General features: G+C 36.7%; 1 protein-coding gene across 2 annotated transcripts in view; it reads left to right on the top strand.

The window, feature by feature from the left end:
- Cdh12 (cadherin 12) overlaps nucleotides 1-18,657 on the top strand; it is a 1,114,520-nt gene that overhangs the window by 611,911 nt on the left and 483,952 nt on the right. For both annotated transcript variants that reach the window (XM_029469979.2, XM_029469980.2), the window contains exon 3: nucleotides 16,272-16,417. The gene's annotated coding sequence lies outside the window, so the exon portion shown is untranslated. The remainder of the gene's footprint in view (nucleotides 1-16,271; nucleotides 16,418-18,657) is intronic.

Raw genomic sequence — 18,657 nt, 5'->3', positions numbered from 1 at the left:
CAAGTGCTTCTCAGCCCTTCGATAACCCTCAGTTGAGAATTCTTTGTTTAGCTCTGTGCCCCATATTTTAAAGCGGTTATTTGTTTTTCTGGAGTCCACCTTCTTGAGTTCTTTATATATATTGGATATTAGTCCCCTATCTGATTTAGGATTAGTAAAGGTCCTTGCCCAGTCTTTTGGTGGTCCTTTTGTCTTATTGATAGTGTTTTTTGCCTTACAGAAGCTTTGCAATTTTATGAGGTCCCATTTGTCAATTCTTGATCTTACAGCCCAAGCCAATGCTGTTCTATTCAGGAATTTTTCTCCTGTGCCCATCTTTTTGAGGCTTTCCCCCACTTTCTCCTCTATAAGTTTCAGTGTCTCTGGTTTTATGTGGAGTTCCTTGATCCACTTAGACTTGACCTTAGTACAAGGATATAAAAATAGATCAATTCGCATTCTTCTACATGATAACCTCCAGTTGTGCCAGCACCATTTGTTGAAAATGTTGTCTTTTTTTCCACTGGATATTTTTAGCTCCCTTGTCAAAGTTCAAGTAACCATAGGTGTGTGGGTTCATTTCTGGGTCTTCAATTCTATTCCATTGATCTACCTGTCTGTCACTGTACCAGTACCATGCAGTTTTTATCACAATTGCTCTGTAATACATCTTGAGATCAGGAATAGTGATTCCTCCAGAGGTTCTTTTATTGTTGAGAATAGTTTTTGCTATCCTAGGTTTTTTGTTATTCCAGATGAATTTGCAAATAGCCCTTTCTAACTCAGGGAACTAAAATCATTTTTAAAAATTAATTAAATTAATTTAGTTTGCATCCCACTCACTACCCCCTCCTGGTTAGCCCCTCCCACAGTCCTTCCCCCATACCTCATCCCCCTCTACTTTGAGCAGGTACCCCATCTTCAAGGGCATCCCCTCAACCCTGGTACTTCAAGTCTATGTGAGGCTAGACAATTCCTCTACCATTGAGGCCATACAAAGTAACACCAGGTAGAAGACAGGCAACAGCTTTGTCATAGCCCCTACTCCAGTTGTTACGGACTCCTACAAAGACCAAGCTGCACATCTGCTACATATGTGCAGAATGACCTAGGTCCACACTGTGTATGTTTGTTGGTTGGTTGGTAACACAAAATTTGAGATTCCCCGGGGGTCCAGGCTTGTTGACTCTGTTAGTCTTCCTGTGGAGTTCCTATCCCCTTTTTGGCCTGTAGTCCTTCCTTCTATTTTTCTATATGAATTTCCAAACTCTATTCACTGTTTGTCTATGGATATGTGTATCTGTCTGTGTCAGCTGCTGGGTTAAGTCTCTCAGAGAATAACAGGCTCCTGAATGCAAGCATAACAGAACATCATTAATAGTGTCAGGGATTGGTACTTGTCTGTGGGATAGGTCGCAATTTGGGCCAGTTATTGGTTGGCCATTCCCTCAGTCTCTGTTTCATTCCCTGTGGAGGGATTTTCTTAATTGCGTACCCTCTGTTCAGATGACTTTAACTCATTTCAAGTTGATATAAAACTATCCAGCCCAAAGCTTTGTTCATTACACTACATTTTTGATTATTTTTTGAGAAAGAACATCAAGTTTTGTAGGGAGGTGAAGAGGATATGGAAAGACTTGGAGGAGGGGATCAAATATGATCAAAACCTATTTAAATTTTAAAAAATGTCTTAAATGATAAGAAAAATAACATAAAAAGAAACAAGAAAATCACAAATGTAAAAAAAAAAATGGATGTAATCACTTTCCTGTTTACCAACACTTCCAATCTTATACCCACCCCAAATGAATTGGATTAAAATCCAAATCATAAAAGACTGCCATATCCAGGGATTCATCCCATAATCAGCCTCCAAACGCTGACACCATTGCATACACTAGCAAGATTGTGCTGATAGGACCCTGATATAGCTGTCTCTTGTGAGACTATGCTGGGGCCTAGCAAACACAGAAGTTGATGCTCACAGTCAGCTATTGGATGGATCACAGGGCCCCCAATGGAGGAGCTAGAGAAAATACCCAAGGAGCTAAAGGGATCTGCAACCCTATAGGTGGAACAACATTATGAACTAACCAGTACCCCGGAGCTCTTGACTCTAGCTGCATATGTATCAAAAGATGGCCTGGTCGGCCATCACTGGAAAGAGAGGCCCATTGGACATGCAAACTTTATATGCCCCAGTACAGGGGAACGCCAGGGCCAAAAAGTGGGAGTGGGGGGGGGAGGGGATTGGGGGGGGAGGGTAGGGGGGACTTTTGGGATAGCATTGGAAATGTAAACGAGGAAAATACCTAATAAAAAAAAGTAAAAAAAAAAAAAAAAAAAAAAAAGAAGAAAGAGAGATTGGTGAGAATGGGGTGCAGCTTATGTGGAGGAGCATTTTTGGATGTGTGTGTGCCCTCATCTTTATGCTGTGGTTTTCCAGAAGTATGTAGGAATTCTTAAGTACAGGGTTCCGCTGAGATTTCCATTGCAATAACTTGCATGTAATCTTTGATTGCGTAAATGGTAGTGAAATACTTGAAGCCAAGCCAGGTTTCTCAGACATCTATTTTTCTCCTAAAGTTGTTTTAATAGCTGGAAGGGATGGAAGATAACGTTGACCACATTTTGTATTTGTGTTTGTAACTAAGGGAATTTTAAAAGTATACTCATGTCAAGTCACATTTCCTTAAGCCGTAATTAAGCCTTAAATACTAGAATTCAGGAGTGAGGTCACTGACCTTATTTGTCTGCTGCCTTTGGTTTGCATATAAAAATCTGGGATATGGTTTTATATCAACTGAGGGATATCTCCTATTCAGAATGCAACCTCACAAATTTGACAAAAGTCAAAAAGAACAGTGGCTTTTAGTTATCTCTATACCTCACTGCTGGGTTTGTACTTTAGATCCAAACCTTTTAAATCTATGGTGAATGTATCTAGTAAAACACTATGATTGGAGCACAAGAAAGAACAGTTCAACAAATCTGATTATTTCAATGTTTTTGTCCTCTAATTTTATAATGTTTATATTCATAATATAAAAGAAAAGTTTGCCTTAACAGTCAGTAAATAAATTTTATATTTACTTAGGACAGAATTTTCAACAATAGTGGAAATGCCTGTAAACATTCATCTCTCAACCTGTGCTGTTTTTATGAATACAGACTTTAGAAGTACTGATAAAAAGAAAAAAGAAAAATATTCATCCTGAAAATATTGTAGATGTGATACATCCTAGAGTACAAAGTATTCAAAGTTAATTATTTATATAAAATAAATAAGTGCATCCATCTCATTAATATGAAAATGTGTCTTCTTAAGAAATGTTGAAATTGTGGATATACATATATAGGTCAAAAAAATTTTTAAAATGTATCTCTTTATGATTTCTTATTATTAAATGTTGGATTTGTTGACATATTTCACTTCCTTATCTACCCAGGGTCCTGTAAAAATTTCAAGGAATGGAAGGAATAATGAGTAGAAAATACTTTAAAAAAATCCCTCTCTGTAATATGAGGGGATCATGCTCCTGCACCACCATGTAAGTGGGGCACCCCAAACTCATTCTCCCTGGGACTGAGTTGTGTTTTCCTTTGTTGTCTAGAATTCCTACCCTACTGTAGACTTCCTGAAGTTTATGGATTTATCCTTAAAATGTCTGAATTTGAACATGCTTTCTTACCTTGACTAGCCTCTCAGTCTAGTTCCCTTTGTCTGTGAACAGATATGGAGGACTGATGACCTGCACAATAATCTCCCTAGAGATCCCAAACAAAGATGCCACATAATCAACAGTCAGACCTCAAGCCAGAAAGGTTTAATTCTTCTCCTGTTGTCAACATTAAAACCAATCAAAGTTCTCCAAATGTGGAGAATTATCGTTTTAGCAAACAAACTATGTACAAAAATTATCAAGTCTACAAAATAATAATAACTATTGAAAACATTGTTTTTTAAAATTTTTGTTTAAATTGCTTTAGAATGGGTTTCATAATTATTTGTAGTTTTCCTAAATCTATTAATAGCAGAGTACAGAAACTTAGTGGCATCAGAGTCAAACATCTTGCAATAAGCTCAAAGTATTTCCACCCTATGTCATTAATGTAATAAATTGTATGCTTTAATTATAAATGAAGATATAAATTGTGAATTATTTTCTCAGGAAATGTTTATTAATAATATATGATTCATATATTTTCATAGATATAGTCCTGAGTTTAAAATGAGTTGAGAAACAGAGAATCACAATGTTATGAAATGGAATTAATCCACTTTAAGTGAACAAATGTTAGCTGCGCCTAGAAGACATTCAATTAAATTATAAAGTTGGCTTGTCGTTATAAAATATGACATACATTAAAAGGCTAAAAGGCACCTCAAAATAGGAAGTGTTTTCTCCATTTGAAATCATGAACCTAATTCTTGGTCTCCAGATAAAAAATAAAAACTATATAATAAAGATAAATGGTCCTTGTTTTGTAACCCCACAGAGAGCACTCTCCTAAATGAAAGTAGTTCTGCTGTGGTGAATTGTCATGCCTTTTCATACTCCTGCGCAAAGAAGACGCATCTGCAAATCTAATTCTCCAGAAATACTTCTGTGCTGCTCTTAAGTAGACTAGCAAGGGATCAAATAGGAAGAAGGCTGGCGTGTATACAGAGCCAACAGGCGCAGTATCTTTTTTTTTTCCCAGTAAATATTTCCTTTGTATTCTGTAGTCAGTCCTTACATTAGACACTCAGAATCCTCAAATTGTTATAGGACCTTTTACTTAAACAGGAGAAAATAGGTGTGGTAAGCCCCAAGACTTAAAAAATCCAAGATGTCTTAAAATTACATCATGATGAGTAGTGCTATGCTCTCAGCATTTAAATTATAGAAAATTGTAGTATAGTTGTGCCAAGAAGAAAATGGCCTAACTGTAGAAATCTAGTAGATTCTACTGAACTAAATTCTAAAGTTGATGTAAAGGCCTCAGTCAACCTAAGCAAATAAAACAACATGTGATAATGATTTTTCAGATGTTAGCTGGGTGAATGGAATGGAGCTAGGAGGAGAGGAGATAATAATAGAAGCAAGGGAGTGAGGAAGGGAGATGCAGATAAGGCAGGGGAGAAGGAGGGAACAGGGAGGGAGGAAGGAAAGAAGAAAGGCAGCTGGGACAGAAACATGGGAGGGGGAATGGACAGAGGAAGAGAGGAAGTGGGGAAAGAAAGCCCTTTCTATTAATAAAATATAACAAAATCGTTACAAATTAAACAATAAAAATGTTAGTATTTGCTCTCACCTGAAACAGGTGAATGGGTAGAATAAGAAAATAAGCCAAGAACAAGTTACTCCAAGAGAACTGAACAACAAGGATGCTGAGGCGTGGAAGGAGCCCATAACATTTTATCTACTATGTTTTGGAGTTTTGAAACACTTGCATGCTGTAAAGTAATTGACAGTTCATTTACTTAAACACATAAGCTTGTATTAAAATCAGAATAAAACAAATGTATATCACTATAAAAGAAAATAGACTTTCCCAGAGAATCAGAGCTGGATCGCAACTAAAAGCCTCAACTGTGCGCACTAGCTTTCCTGGTACCAGAATTTGCCTTGTAAGTTTTCAAAGAGGGAAGAGAACTCTATTCCTATTCAGCTATGGCACCAATGTATTGCAACAATAGCATGCCTGGCACAAGAACCCCAAGGGTTCAGTTTTGTCTTGCATATAATGGTGGTAACCAACTACTCTCTTATTAGTCTCAAGGTCTGTTTAACAACAGGAAATTATACCTAGTCCTCAAAGCATAGCACAGACTAATTTGGTCATCAATCTTGAAGCTGATCTAAAATTGTGACTTTATTAAACAACTATAGTCCATATCTGATTCTAAATATTTATTCTTACAATCAGAGAGAACCAGAGCTCTCACCCCTCATGAGGAAAACCTCACTTTGCACTAGATAGGTAAGATTTCAATAAACTACAGCTGCTCAAAATACATAGAACAAGTAGTTATATAGTACCAGTGACACCTGATACATCAGTAACATAGCTCCCGTACCCTGGACACAAGATGAAGTGGAAAAAAAAGTCATAGAAAGAGTAAATCTGTGGTGAGACTGCATATTCTAGAAAAGGCAAGGAATGACAACCATGCAGTGTCAACATCGTGGCTGTCTAAACAAGACTAGAACAAGCATGGCAGAGAAAAGGCGTGCTACCAAAATAGGGAGTCATCTTGTAGGTCCCCAACGTAGTCAAAGAACTACAGGTTGTTGTAGTAGTAGGTTAAGGTTGTGAGTTAAGCTGCTCTGAACTCCCCACAGGTGGCGCTTGCTTCTGCTACTGCCCGTCAGAAAGCTCTGGATTCACAATTGAAAGATGCATATGCATGCAACCTTATATTTAATATGCCCTAAGCAGTTCAAAGGCCGGAACACTTGCTATCCCAGACTCAAACAGGGAAGTGGCCCCCGAGGACACGTCACTACCTCTTACATGTCTGGATTCTTTCTCTCTTGCTCCCTCAAGTCTGATCTCTCTGCTTCCCTATCACAGTGATTCTAAACACTCCTCTTTCCTCCTCCATTGCCAGGGAAATCTAAAGTCTCTCCTCTGTCTCCCTGCCCAGCAGTTGACTGCTGACAACATTATTTCCCAATCAGAGTCATTGGATGCAGGGACTGTCAGAGTCTCACGGGATTTTGGGAATAACACAAATACCACCAGAACCGATCCACAAGAACAGGCAACTGGGAAATCCTGAAGATAAGATAAATTGTCTTCCCCAGGGAAGAGCCCATCAATTGGTTATCCAGTGCTAAATGTTTAATCATATATATATATATATATATATATATATATATATATATATATATATACAGTTTAAGAAAAGAGGCCATGAATTTGAGAGAAAACAAGGGTTCACATGGGAGGAGTAGTTGGGAAGAAAAGAAAGGAGGAAATGACATAATTATATTTTCATTTGAACAAATTAAAATGATTTATAAGACGTGAGTCAGAAATCAACTTTCAGCTACTATGTGAAGTATATGTGTGGTAGTTATCAGATGTTTGCTCATTTTTGGTTACAGCTCTGCAGTAAATGAACATTGATGAATAACAAAGCTAAGTATGTTGTGTGTTATCTAATAAGTCTGAAATAAAATTTATATAACTTAATAAATGCTCTCTTTTATCTATTTCTGTTCCAAACATCAACAGGATTCCATCCCTGTAACAAGTAAAGATGAGACAGTGTAGAAAGCAAGGACAGAAAATATACTGCATTCAAGCATGTGTGTGTTAACAGCTATGGTGTCTTCAAAGCCCAGCAGCTACAGAGCACTTGCTGGCTCCCTGTGGGATTAAAACTCGTTTTATATTTTCTTGATTTTCCCATTGTTGGTGCATGAAAAATAGAGTGTAAAATACATAGATATCACCATGCATGGGTTCACAAGTATCAAGAGTACACACAAGTAGTAACAGTATTTAAAAGTGTCAGTGAGACAGCCAGGATCTACTCTAAGCACAAAACCAAACATGAAGCAGCCATTCCATGTAAAATATCCCACTCTGATTTTCCTCTTCCTTGAAGTATATTTAAAGATTAAAAAGGGAAGACAAAATATTACTGCAAAGAAAATAGATTAACAGCCTGTAAATTATACTTTCAATCATTTTCCTGATCAAAAACTTACAAACAATGCCCTTGTTAAGTTTCAAAAACTCCAAAACCAAATTTATCGTTCTTAGAAATATATGTATGTTCATATATTATATAATCAACTTTTCATGCTGGTATACATTTTTTCCAACTGAAAATATCTTTTAAAATATGTTAATAAATGAATTCATTTATGAAGTTTTATAATATCACCTATTAATATTAAATAAGTATTAGAGTTTTTAGTCAGCTACAATTATAAGAAATGGTTGAACACATGGTATTTTTTCATTAAAAACTGTATAATCAGTCTACATTCCTCTACAAAAACAGATGTATGCACTTTCATATATATCCCATTTTGTTAAATTTTGATAAGCAATTTTATAAGAAAGGTTCTCATTATATAACGTTAGCTGGCCTGGAACTTGCTATGTAGATCAAGCTGACCTTGAACTTACAGAGATCTGATTACCTCTGCCCTCTGAGTTCTAGAATTAAAGATATTAGCCACCACGCCTGAAAGTTGGTTAAAACATTAAATTGTTCCTTGAAATTTCCAATCAGACTCATTATATTTTCATTATTCTCCTAAAAGTGAATAGTATACTATTCACATTTTTCACAAAAATTATTAATATTAAATCAGAGTTTTGGATGATTCATAATATGTAATATTACTTATATCCAAATAATATTTTATCTTTACAACTCAGGTTAATTTTATTTAGGCTTATACACAGTGTGTATACATTGTGTAGTGTGTGTGTGTGAGTGTGTGTGTGTGTGGTGTGTGAAAGTATAGGCATTCATTTACTATGGTGTCCATGCAGAGATCAGAAGACAACTGTTGCTTTTTTTTTTTCTTACACTCTGGCTTCTAGGGATCAAACTCAGGTCATCAGGCTTGTGCAGCAAGCATTTCTACCCACTGAACTATCTCAGTAACATGACGTTTTTCATCATTTTTATAGTCAATATCTAATAAGTCCTCATAGTTTTAAAATTCCTCTTTAAAGGTTTGAATCTGTTATGGGATTCTTTATTGTTATGAGTTATCCAACCATGTTTTATCACACATTTCCCACGGGAGATACTGATTTAAATCTGATCTGAACAAATCGGCTAAGGATGCAGGATTTCCAGGTATCATTCAGTTGTGTTGTTTTAGTGTGGGAAGTAAGCCATCAAAATCAGTGTTGTCTTCAGCAATGTCCTGTCATCACTGGGTATGTGTGAAAGTGTTTTTCAGGCTCTTCAAAGCATCTCGGAATATGTGCAACTTCACACAATTGTAGAGAGTTAAATTATATTAATAGGGAAAGCAATGTCATTGAAGTGGATAAATGGTATTTCCTATGATGTGGCAGCAAATTATTGACTTTTGTAAATTGTGAAAAGAAACAGTTGACAGGAAAAGAAACAGGGCAGTGCAGTAAGGAGTTGAGCCATCACATGTGGAAGTTAAAAACATCATCAAAAGGTAAAGTAAAGTAAAGCTCTTTATTTTATAAACAAGTAAATAATAATAAGACATATCATATGATAGCCCATCTGTAACTAGATCAACTGCATCATGTTACACAAGGTATGTTAATCTTACAGTCTGTCAAATCCAGTTAGAGCCACAGGAAGCACATTTGTTTTTCTATAATATTGCTGACTGTAGATCAAAAGCTGAAGATACGCTAGGTTGATATTTCAGTACAAGCTGTAAAAAGCTAAAAACAAATGGACAATGATATATGTATAAGGAGGTCATTAAGCATTTCACAGCCCTTATATTTTAAACTGAGATGGCATTTATTCCCCTATATAAAATTTTACTAAACTATTATCTGGATAGGTACTAGGACATTAACTTTAAAGTTGTCTTAAACTGTGATTGAATGTAAAATGCTTTGTACAATTTGAGAAACCATTAGAAATACATAGCAGGCGATTTTATTCCCTATTCCATAAGGTTTCTTGAGAAAATAGGAAGTGATTAGGCCTGGAGAGATGCTTTCAGTGTGTGAGATTATTTGCTAGTTTTTTTTGTTTTTTGTTTGTTTTTAAATTAGGGTCAGATTCTGGATCCCAAACTATAGCAGTCAGCTCACCACTGGCTGTAACTGTAGCTCCAGGGGTCAGACACCTCTTGTCTTATTTATCAACTGCACTTACACACACACAAACACACACACACACACACAAAAAAAAAAAACAAACATAAATGCAAAATAAGAAATAAAATTATAAGACGAAAGTTGAATGAAGTTATGTAAATTGTTTTAGATTATTATGGACATGATAAAATATTAATCACACAGACAAACATTAATGCAAATAAAAAATAAGATTAGAAAAAAAAGTTGAATGAAGACATTCAAATTGTTATAGATTATTATGGACAAGATAAAATATTAACATTTTAACTACTTTGACACATTACTAATGTTGGAATAGGAAGAAATGGCCGTTTTCATTATTTATTGTCAAGTATCATATACAAGTAAAATGTATATACATTTAAGTAATAAATTACATATATCTTAAAAGAATTTTACATTTTTACTACCTCCATAAGCAATATATTGACAATTTCTATGGTCTAGAAAACTTTCTATATACCTTTCCTCTCTGCCACTCTATCCTAATGATCTTTTAATAATTCAGAAGTCTATAATTTTAGTATGAATTTTAAAAGATAGTTTAAACCACACTCACAGTATTCTTTATATATATTTTCATTTTAAGTTAACCATTCGTCACTTTATTCAATATGTCTTCAGGGTTGTTTTGACCATAGCAATAAGTGTGGGAAAATACAAGTAAGAATTGGTTGCATCAGATAAAGTCAACTAAATCCTCTTGAAGAACAATGTTATGACTGCTTAAACATTGATAAAGGTACTCATAATTCTGATTTTTTTTCACTTACTTTGTGTAAAACATGAAATCTACAACTTATGGCTGGTTCATAGATTACTTTGAACTATGAAATCAAACCATGCTTGTTATGTTATTTATAGCATGAAACAATTAAATTGTGAGGGGCATGGAAAGGTGAGAGAGAGGAGAAAACTGTGTTTGCGTATAACCTTTTGTTCTTGACTGCCTGATTATTTCTGCAGGCAGTAGAAAGGATATCACAAATTATTAGTTGGATAATTTATTTTGGAGCTGGCTTGAAATTGTAAAGATAATATACTTTAATTTCATCTCATTTCACCATTGAAATTGTTAACTGTAGTCTTGTTAAATGTCTGAAGGTTATAAAGCCTGGTAGTGGGGAAATTCTGCCTATAGTCTGATATTTCTGAGAGCATACTCAGTGGTTTTAACCCTGCTGCAGTTTTATCATTTCTGAATTTCTCAAGTGCACAGAAGGGAAACTAGTCTCAATAAAGTGAAAAATGGCCCTTAAATGTTAGTAAATATAGCTAGTCAGCCTCTGTAATTTAAACTGAAGCAGAAATTGCTATAACTAGTAATCAGAACGTGTGATAGTATTAGCTTGTGGCTGGTGCTACATGATCTGTTGTTAGTACGATATTTATTTGCTTTTTATATTTAAAACAACACCATTGCTCTGGAACTTATTTTCTCCTATTATTAAACCCAGAAAAAGTTTTACAAGGAAGTACCATGTGACTATAAAGTCATATGGAAACTTTTGGGTAATATATGTATTTTGAACCGACATTTGGAAAATTATTGTATCATATTGCAAGTAAAAATAGCCAATAGTAGCCAATATCAGGGGCTAGAGTGATGACTTGGTGGTTAAGAGCACTGACTACTCGTCTAGAGGTCCTGAGTTCAATTCCCAGAAACTACATGGTGGCTCACAACCATCTGTAATTGAAATCTGACTTCCTCTTCTGGAGTGTCTGATGACAGCTACAGTGTACTCATATACATACATACATACACACATACATACATACATACATACATACATACATAAATCTTTTTTGAAAAGGTAAAAAAAAAATAGACAATGTCAAACAACACATGTTAGAAATCTAAGTAAAATCCCAGAACACATCAAATGTAACTTACTCATTGGCTCAGGGTAATTTTCCTTTCATTAAATGATGATCATTGAATATACTTTTGGGGACAAACCTACATAAGTGGAAAAAAGAGTAGCTGAACGTATATACCTAACAGATGACTCTTTTCTTCCAGCATGATTCAGATGACTGTATTTAGTAGACAGTGGGAAGCAATAACACTTCTCTGAAATGGAGACCATTGGGTCTCTCATCAAATACCAAAGTCCAAAGGACAAGTAGTTGCCCTTTTATTTCTCATTTTCCTGTCATGGAGATATGATAAAAAATATTAAAGGCAACCTATTTCATGAGATTCCTGTAAGAATAAGATGTGATAATGGGTACAGAAACTTACTGGCAAAGTTTAAAGACTGAATTAATTTGAGTGATCATTTCATTGTAGACAGAATGTTTTTATCAGACATATTTAAAAACTGTGGTCACAACATTTCTCCAAATTCTTATGAATATGTCTAGTATTTCCAAAGAAAAGATGAAATTGTTTTAAGAAAAACTTCTAGATGCAGCTTAAACAATCTAGAAATTAATTTTGTTCTCTGCATCACTTTGGATATTTGCTACTGCATTTGCATTTTGGAGAGGTTGAATAGCATACATCATCCTAAATTCCAACTAGTTAATACGCATACGAGGAGACATGTTTGAAATACTTTTCTATTAAAAGTAATGACTACATGTGAGAATTTGAATGAGTCAAGAAAATGATAATGTCTTTTAGTTCTTTACTGTTTTTCTGTTAGAGTATCAATACAATTCTTCATCTTCTGTCCCACAGTTCCTTCCTGTATCTCTCCTACTGCTCTGCAGATCATGGCTTTTCATTACTTAATTAATTATTATTTTTAAATCTACAGATATATTCACACACACACAATCACACACATACACTCTTCTCAGTCCATTTTGTGTTGCTTGTATCTATTCTTTTTAGGGCTGACCCTAATAATATTAATCCTATTAATATTGGATAACCGATTAACCAATTTAAATGTTTATCCCTGGAAAAGGTTAATTCTACCTCTCTCTACAGTGTTTAATGCCATACAGTTCTCCATCTAGAGGTAGTGCCCTGTGAGATTCATCCACATACGTTGGCATGTCTGTTGGTGTTCTTCAGGTCTTGTTCAGGCAGCCATATAAGTTGATATTTGCTTGATATGGCTTCCCCCATCATGTCTTGAAGACACAATTTCACTCTTTCTCTGGCCCTTATTCTGGCCCCTCTTATTCTGTTTCCTCCCCTGGGATGTTACCTGAGCCTTAGGTGGTTTGCATGTTTCTTTACCAAAATATGCTAAATGCTACTGAATTAAAAAACAAAACAACGCATTTGAAAACTTGAGGTTGAGTTTACTTTAGTCTAGTTTATATTTTTAATTTTATTTTGTAATAACATATCCTAATATAGTAAAACAACCTATTGCAATGAAATGCTTATTCAGTTATAAAACCTATAACAAAAAAAAAAATGCCAAAGTAATTTCCTGATCCCAAAGCATATATTTACCCTTGTCCTTTAAACTGGAAATTTTATAAATACCCATCCAATTTTTATAGATAGTTATTTTTTCTAGTTCTATATTTTCTGTGAACTGACTCTTTGGCACTGTTCAGTTTGTTTATATTCTCTGAGCTTGAATTAACAACATAATTAAGAGATGCCCCACAAAATGGCTCGCTGGTAAAGGTGTTTATGACCAAGTATGACCATCTAACTTAGATTTCCAGAACCCACATGATGGAAGGAAAGAAATGACTTCTAAAAGTTGTTCTCTGGCCACTCTAATACTCAATGGGTATATGACATGTTTAAAAGCAATTAAAAGATAGGATAGTGTGGATAACTGTGTAAGGCTTCATATTTCATACACAAAAGCTTTAAGCCACAGCTGAAGTTCACTCAGAGTCCAGGGAACCCACAAACATTGAGTGTGTAGCAGGAACTAATGCTTCCACACGGCTCAGGACTCTTCACACTCTCCCCATAAAACAGTGTTGTTTTTCTCATAAAATCTTTCAGAGGTCGGGCACAGAGTCACATATACCAAAGCCCCACTGTCTGTAGGGACGGGTTAGGAAACGGTCTTACTTTGGGAATGGAACGTCTTGGCGTGTCCATGGATCAGGGATGTTAGAATATTCAGCCAAACCATCTTCGCGGGCACAATGGCAGCTCCTTACTATACACCTGCGTAACCTTTTTAATGAGACTTGCTGGCAGACAGGGTTTGGGAAAAATAGAACACTCTTAAGTCTTTTAAAAGGTTTTTTTTTCCTCTGATCATAGTTTTATTGAATATTTTATTAAATTACATTTCAAATGTTATCCCCTTTCCCGGTTTCCCCTCCATAAACCCCCTATGCCTATGCCCTCCCTCTTCCCATGCTTCTATGAGGGTGTTCCCCTACTCACCTACCCACTCCCATCTCACCGACCCGGCATTCCCCTACACTGGGGCATGAAGCTTTTACAGGACCAAGGGCCTCTGCATCATTTAATTGAAGGTTCACAGAATGGGACTGGGAACGATACAGTTTGAGAGCGCTGTAACTGCAGGAACAACTTACACTACACATCAGAGCCCTGAAACAACGTAATCATGTTATCACTTGTAAGTGCCCCGTTAAAGCCAGTCTGGAGCGCTGTGAAGAAATTAGCAGTCCTGTTCCTGTTTGCTATTTATGAGCTGGGCGCATTAGTTTCGATTTAAAGGGCCTCTTTTCTGCTGGAGCTCCCCACAGCCTGGCTATAATTGGATAATGCGCTTCCTGCTTAAGAGTAGCAAAAGTTGCTGCTTTCTGAAGTGAATCGATCAAGCTTTTTTTTTTTTTTTCCCCTTCAGCTCCTACCCTCCACCAGTTGAGGGAGCACCAGACCTCTTCACAAGAGACTGGAGGAACCCCCTCCATCTGGGGCCTCTCCCTAGAAATCTTGTTTCCTCCCAAAGGGGACCCAGCCCTAGCCACAGCAGTCCAGTTACAGCCTTGAGTTTTCTTTCAGCAAGAAGTTTCACCACAGTGTTAGTCTATTACTGAGAGAGATCAAAAAGGAAAGTTTACTTGGTGTGTACAAGGCAAACAGATTCCCTATTGTGTGTATTTGGGACATTCTGTTATATGGGTTTGGAGTTTTCCCAACTCCATGTGAGTACTATTACTGTAATACAAAAGGAGAGCTCTCTCTCTCTCTCTCTCTCTCTCTCTCTCTCTCTCTCTCTCTCTCACACACACACACACACACACACACACACACACATACACACAAAGGGATGCCATATGTCCCAGTTGCGACCTACATGGAGAAGGCAGGCTGAATATGTCACACAGTATTATTGTGAGAGGACAGTCGTCAGTTTCCTTTCTGGCAATGAGAATTTTCTCACCCTCAAGACATGCAAATGACTTTTTTCATCTGTTCTTTTTATGTTATTTGCATAATTTTCTCCTGCAAAAGTGAGAGCTGTCAAGAATTAACCATTTGAGGCTTCCACAGTCAGTTCTGTGACCTTTTCCAGAGCCTTAGATCTCTCTTGGGACCTAGTAACTTTGGATGTGGGAGAGTGGGGGATACTGAGAAGTGGGAGAAAGGGAAGATAGTGGAGGAAGAGGATCAGCAGGTATGGAATAATACCCCACTACATTTAAACAGTTGCTTCATACTTATTCCCTTGGATAGAAATACCCTTCTTGCTTGCTGTTTCTTTCTTCTCATCAGCATTTAATAGAAAAGATGTCTCTGTTAGGTGTGATGGACTTTTTTGTTACTCTGGGTAACCGTGTGAACCTTTGTGTTTTGTTTTGTTTTTTGTAAGTGTGATACTAATTTAAAATGCTATTTGAAAAAAAAGTACCGGACCAGATCTCTGTCTTACATGCATTGCTTCGCAAGCTTGTGTCTGCACGAACCTGCCAGGTAGGCTTGTTTAGTGGGAATCCTGTCTTTTTACAAGTCAGGGTTGCCCTCTGGAGGGCTGTAATAAACCTTTAAAGTCATTTTAGTTAGACAAAGGTTGATATATGTAGCAAGCTAGGGGCAAAGGCAAATGCAGCGATCTCTTTTATCACGTTGCTTTAAACATGTTTCAGGTTTAGGCTTGGCTTACAAATCAGCCCGATCAGTCTAGTAATTGTCTCGCCGCACCTTATATCTAACACGAAAGCATCTTGCAACATCGGCTGGAGAAAGCAGATTTGCTGAAGCCCCGCAATGGCTAACACTGTTTCTAATCAGCCTATAAATTATAGTCATAGTTGTAGTTTATCCATCAGGCTGGGAAAGACCAGTTTCCCAAGAGGGCTCGCTTCCTTTTCTGATTCCCAGGAGACCCACAACCTCTCTGCATGCTTTGCCTGCACACAGGGGGAGCATTGCTTGCTAATCAGGTCAATGAATACCGCCTGGCTCCAGGGACATGACAGGCGTCCATCACAGCAGTTAGGGAGACTGCAAACAGTACAGGTTCACGGAGAAACTCCCGCTAGAAAACATCGCTCAGTCCTAATTTACTCACTGAGAAATCTCCAAGGATTTCAGCTGATCCTTTTTCTCCCTTCAGACAGCGAGGAGCTTGGCATAAACACAGGCAAAGGAGAAGAGCACGCTGCCCCTCTGTGGGTGTTGATTGAAAACTTCGATCTCCTCACCCGTTTATGGTTGATCTGAAGGATTTCTCACTTGATCACCGAGAGTATTTCAATTAAGGTAAGTGCTGCTGCGCCTGACTGGCTGCATCGCGCGGAATCTCTGCACGGGGAAAGTTCTTACGGTCTGCCCTGACGTTCTGCACTGCAGTAAGTGGCTATCTAAGGCAGGGGAAGGCTTAGTTTTACAAGCAAGTGTCCTGGATGGGAGACTGAATTTGGAGATGATGGCATTTCAGAGGAGTCCTTATCAAATCTGATAGTTCTGCATTTCACAAAAGAAAAATAAAGGGATATATGGGGTGAGGGGGAGATGACTTCATTTTTGCTTCTGTAATACCCGATTAAAAACCTGCAGGATGTCAAGGTAACTTGAATTTGTTTGAAGTTATTCCATGATGTCAGGGATAAAATTGGATTCTTAAAAACCTTCTAAGTTTAATTGGGGGCAAAGAAATTTGCAAATAATTTCTGAGATCTTGGTCAGGACTCTAGTAAATGTCCCTGAGCTGCCTTTAGGTGTAAGGATGTGGGACTAAGTCTCTGAGAGTTTAAAAGTGTACATTTAAAAGATGAACTTTAATATAGGGTCTAGCAAATGTTTTTCAGAAAAATGAGCTAGAAGATTAATTATTCTATTGACATAATGTATAGTCCTTATATAAGATAGATGGAATTCGCTTATGAGATAGGTTTTGAAAAGAAGAAAATATTGCTTTCTGAAATGTTTGCTTTTAGTAAGGTAAATCAAGGTATTATGTTGAATCTTGAATTTTAGGTATATCATTTCTGAAGTTAATTTTGCAATCCACCTATAGTTAATTGAGGCTAGGTTAACGGGTCACACACAGTTTAGGGCAATTATCCACCCACTTTCAAGAAAATAGTCCATCTTATTTCTTCTGCACCCCTTCTCTTCTCTCTGTGGAAAGTATCTAGAAAGATCATGGTAAAACTTTTCCCAAAGTTAATTTAATTAGGTAAACTTTCTCCTTTCTCCTTCAATTTATACATATCAAAACACCCTGATGTATTGTTTGCAGAGTATGGTAAATATATTGACGGGAATCACTCTGTTCACCAAATTCACAGAGGATATATTGACTATCACCCTGGAGATAAGAGAACAGAGTCTATGTACCTTATTATTGTGTGGGTCTGTTATTATAAAATTATTTTAAACTAATTAAATACGCTATTTAAAATACAGTTTGATTCTGTTGCAATAGTTTGCATGCTTAGTTATAATCAGTAACCTGAAACATTAAAGTACAAGTGATATGTCTACTTGCTTTTGGTATATTATTTATCATGGTACCCCAGATGTGTCTTTAAAGCGAGCACTTATATTTCCCAGATGTCAACTCCAGTTTCCTCCCATGGGTATTTTGAGCTGGAAAGTCTTGTAAAAATGTCACAATACTGTATTAATTCACTATCTTTCTGCATCCCCATTGGATCTATTAAGGTCAATGCTGGTGCTACTGGTTCCTACACAGGGACACAATGCTTGCAGAAGTTCTTTAGGCTTATGTTCTTGCTAGTTGTGTTTTCAGTCAAGCCTGAAAATCTTTGCTATTTCTATTGTACGGCGATGTCTATCTCTTCACTGGGAGAGGGTGGCTTCTCCAATACATACAGGTAACTCTGGAAATCTGTGTTCCCAGTACTGACCATGCAGGGCAACTTAGTTTCTTTCCATCTTTTTTTTTAAGCAAACTAGGTAAAGAGGTAAAAAGCACAGGCATATTTGATATGAAATCATCTTTTTGTTGCTAGCATCAAGTCTGTAGTGCATGTACTCAGTTCAAACTCATGGCAGCTTCAAACTCAATGAACTTATGTTGGACATTGTGATCAGTGAAGTATATGACCATCAAAGGATACACACTGTGTGTCCTAATGTATTTACATGTAAACATTTAAACAACTAAAGTCCCAACTCACATGAGTATTTCCAAAGTACTTTTAATATTGCCATTGTTATTTTCTTATTTTCATTATGGAAACATCTGAGGGAATGGAGACTCTCTTGTGACCCATTGCACATTAGTACCTCATGTCCTCAAGATGACTCAGCAGATAAAAGTGTTTGTCACCAAGGCTGAGGGACTCAGCTTCACTCCCATGGCCCAAAATGTTTAATGAGAAAAAAGGTTCCTGCAAATTTTCTTATAACTCCACATGTGCACTGTAGCACGAACACACACACACACACACACACACACACACACACACACACTGATCTAAATCCAAAGCCACTTTTAGGAAACTGAGATTAAAAATATGATCAGAGGAATT

This window comes from Mus caroli, unplaced genomic scaffold (genome assembly GCF_978045245.1).
Source record: "Mus caroli unplaced genomic scaffold, Mus_caroli_1 scaffold_16, whole genome shotgun sequence".
NCBI classification, from domain to species: Eukaryota; Metazoa; Chordata; class Mammalia; order Rodentia; family Muridae; genus Mus; species Mus caroli.
Note: the sequence above shows the minus strand (reverse complement) of the source record. Positions and strands in the feature narration are given on the sequence as shown.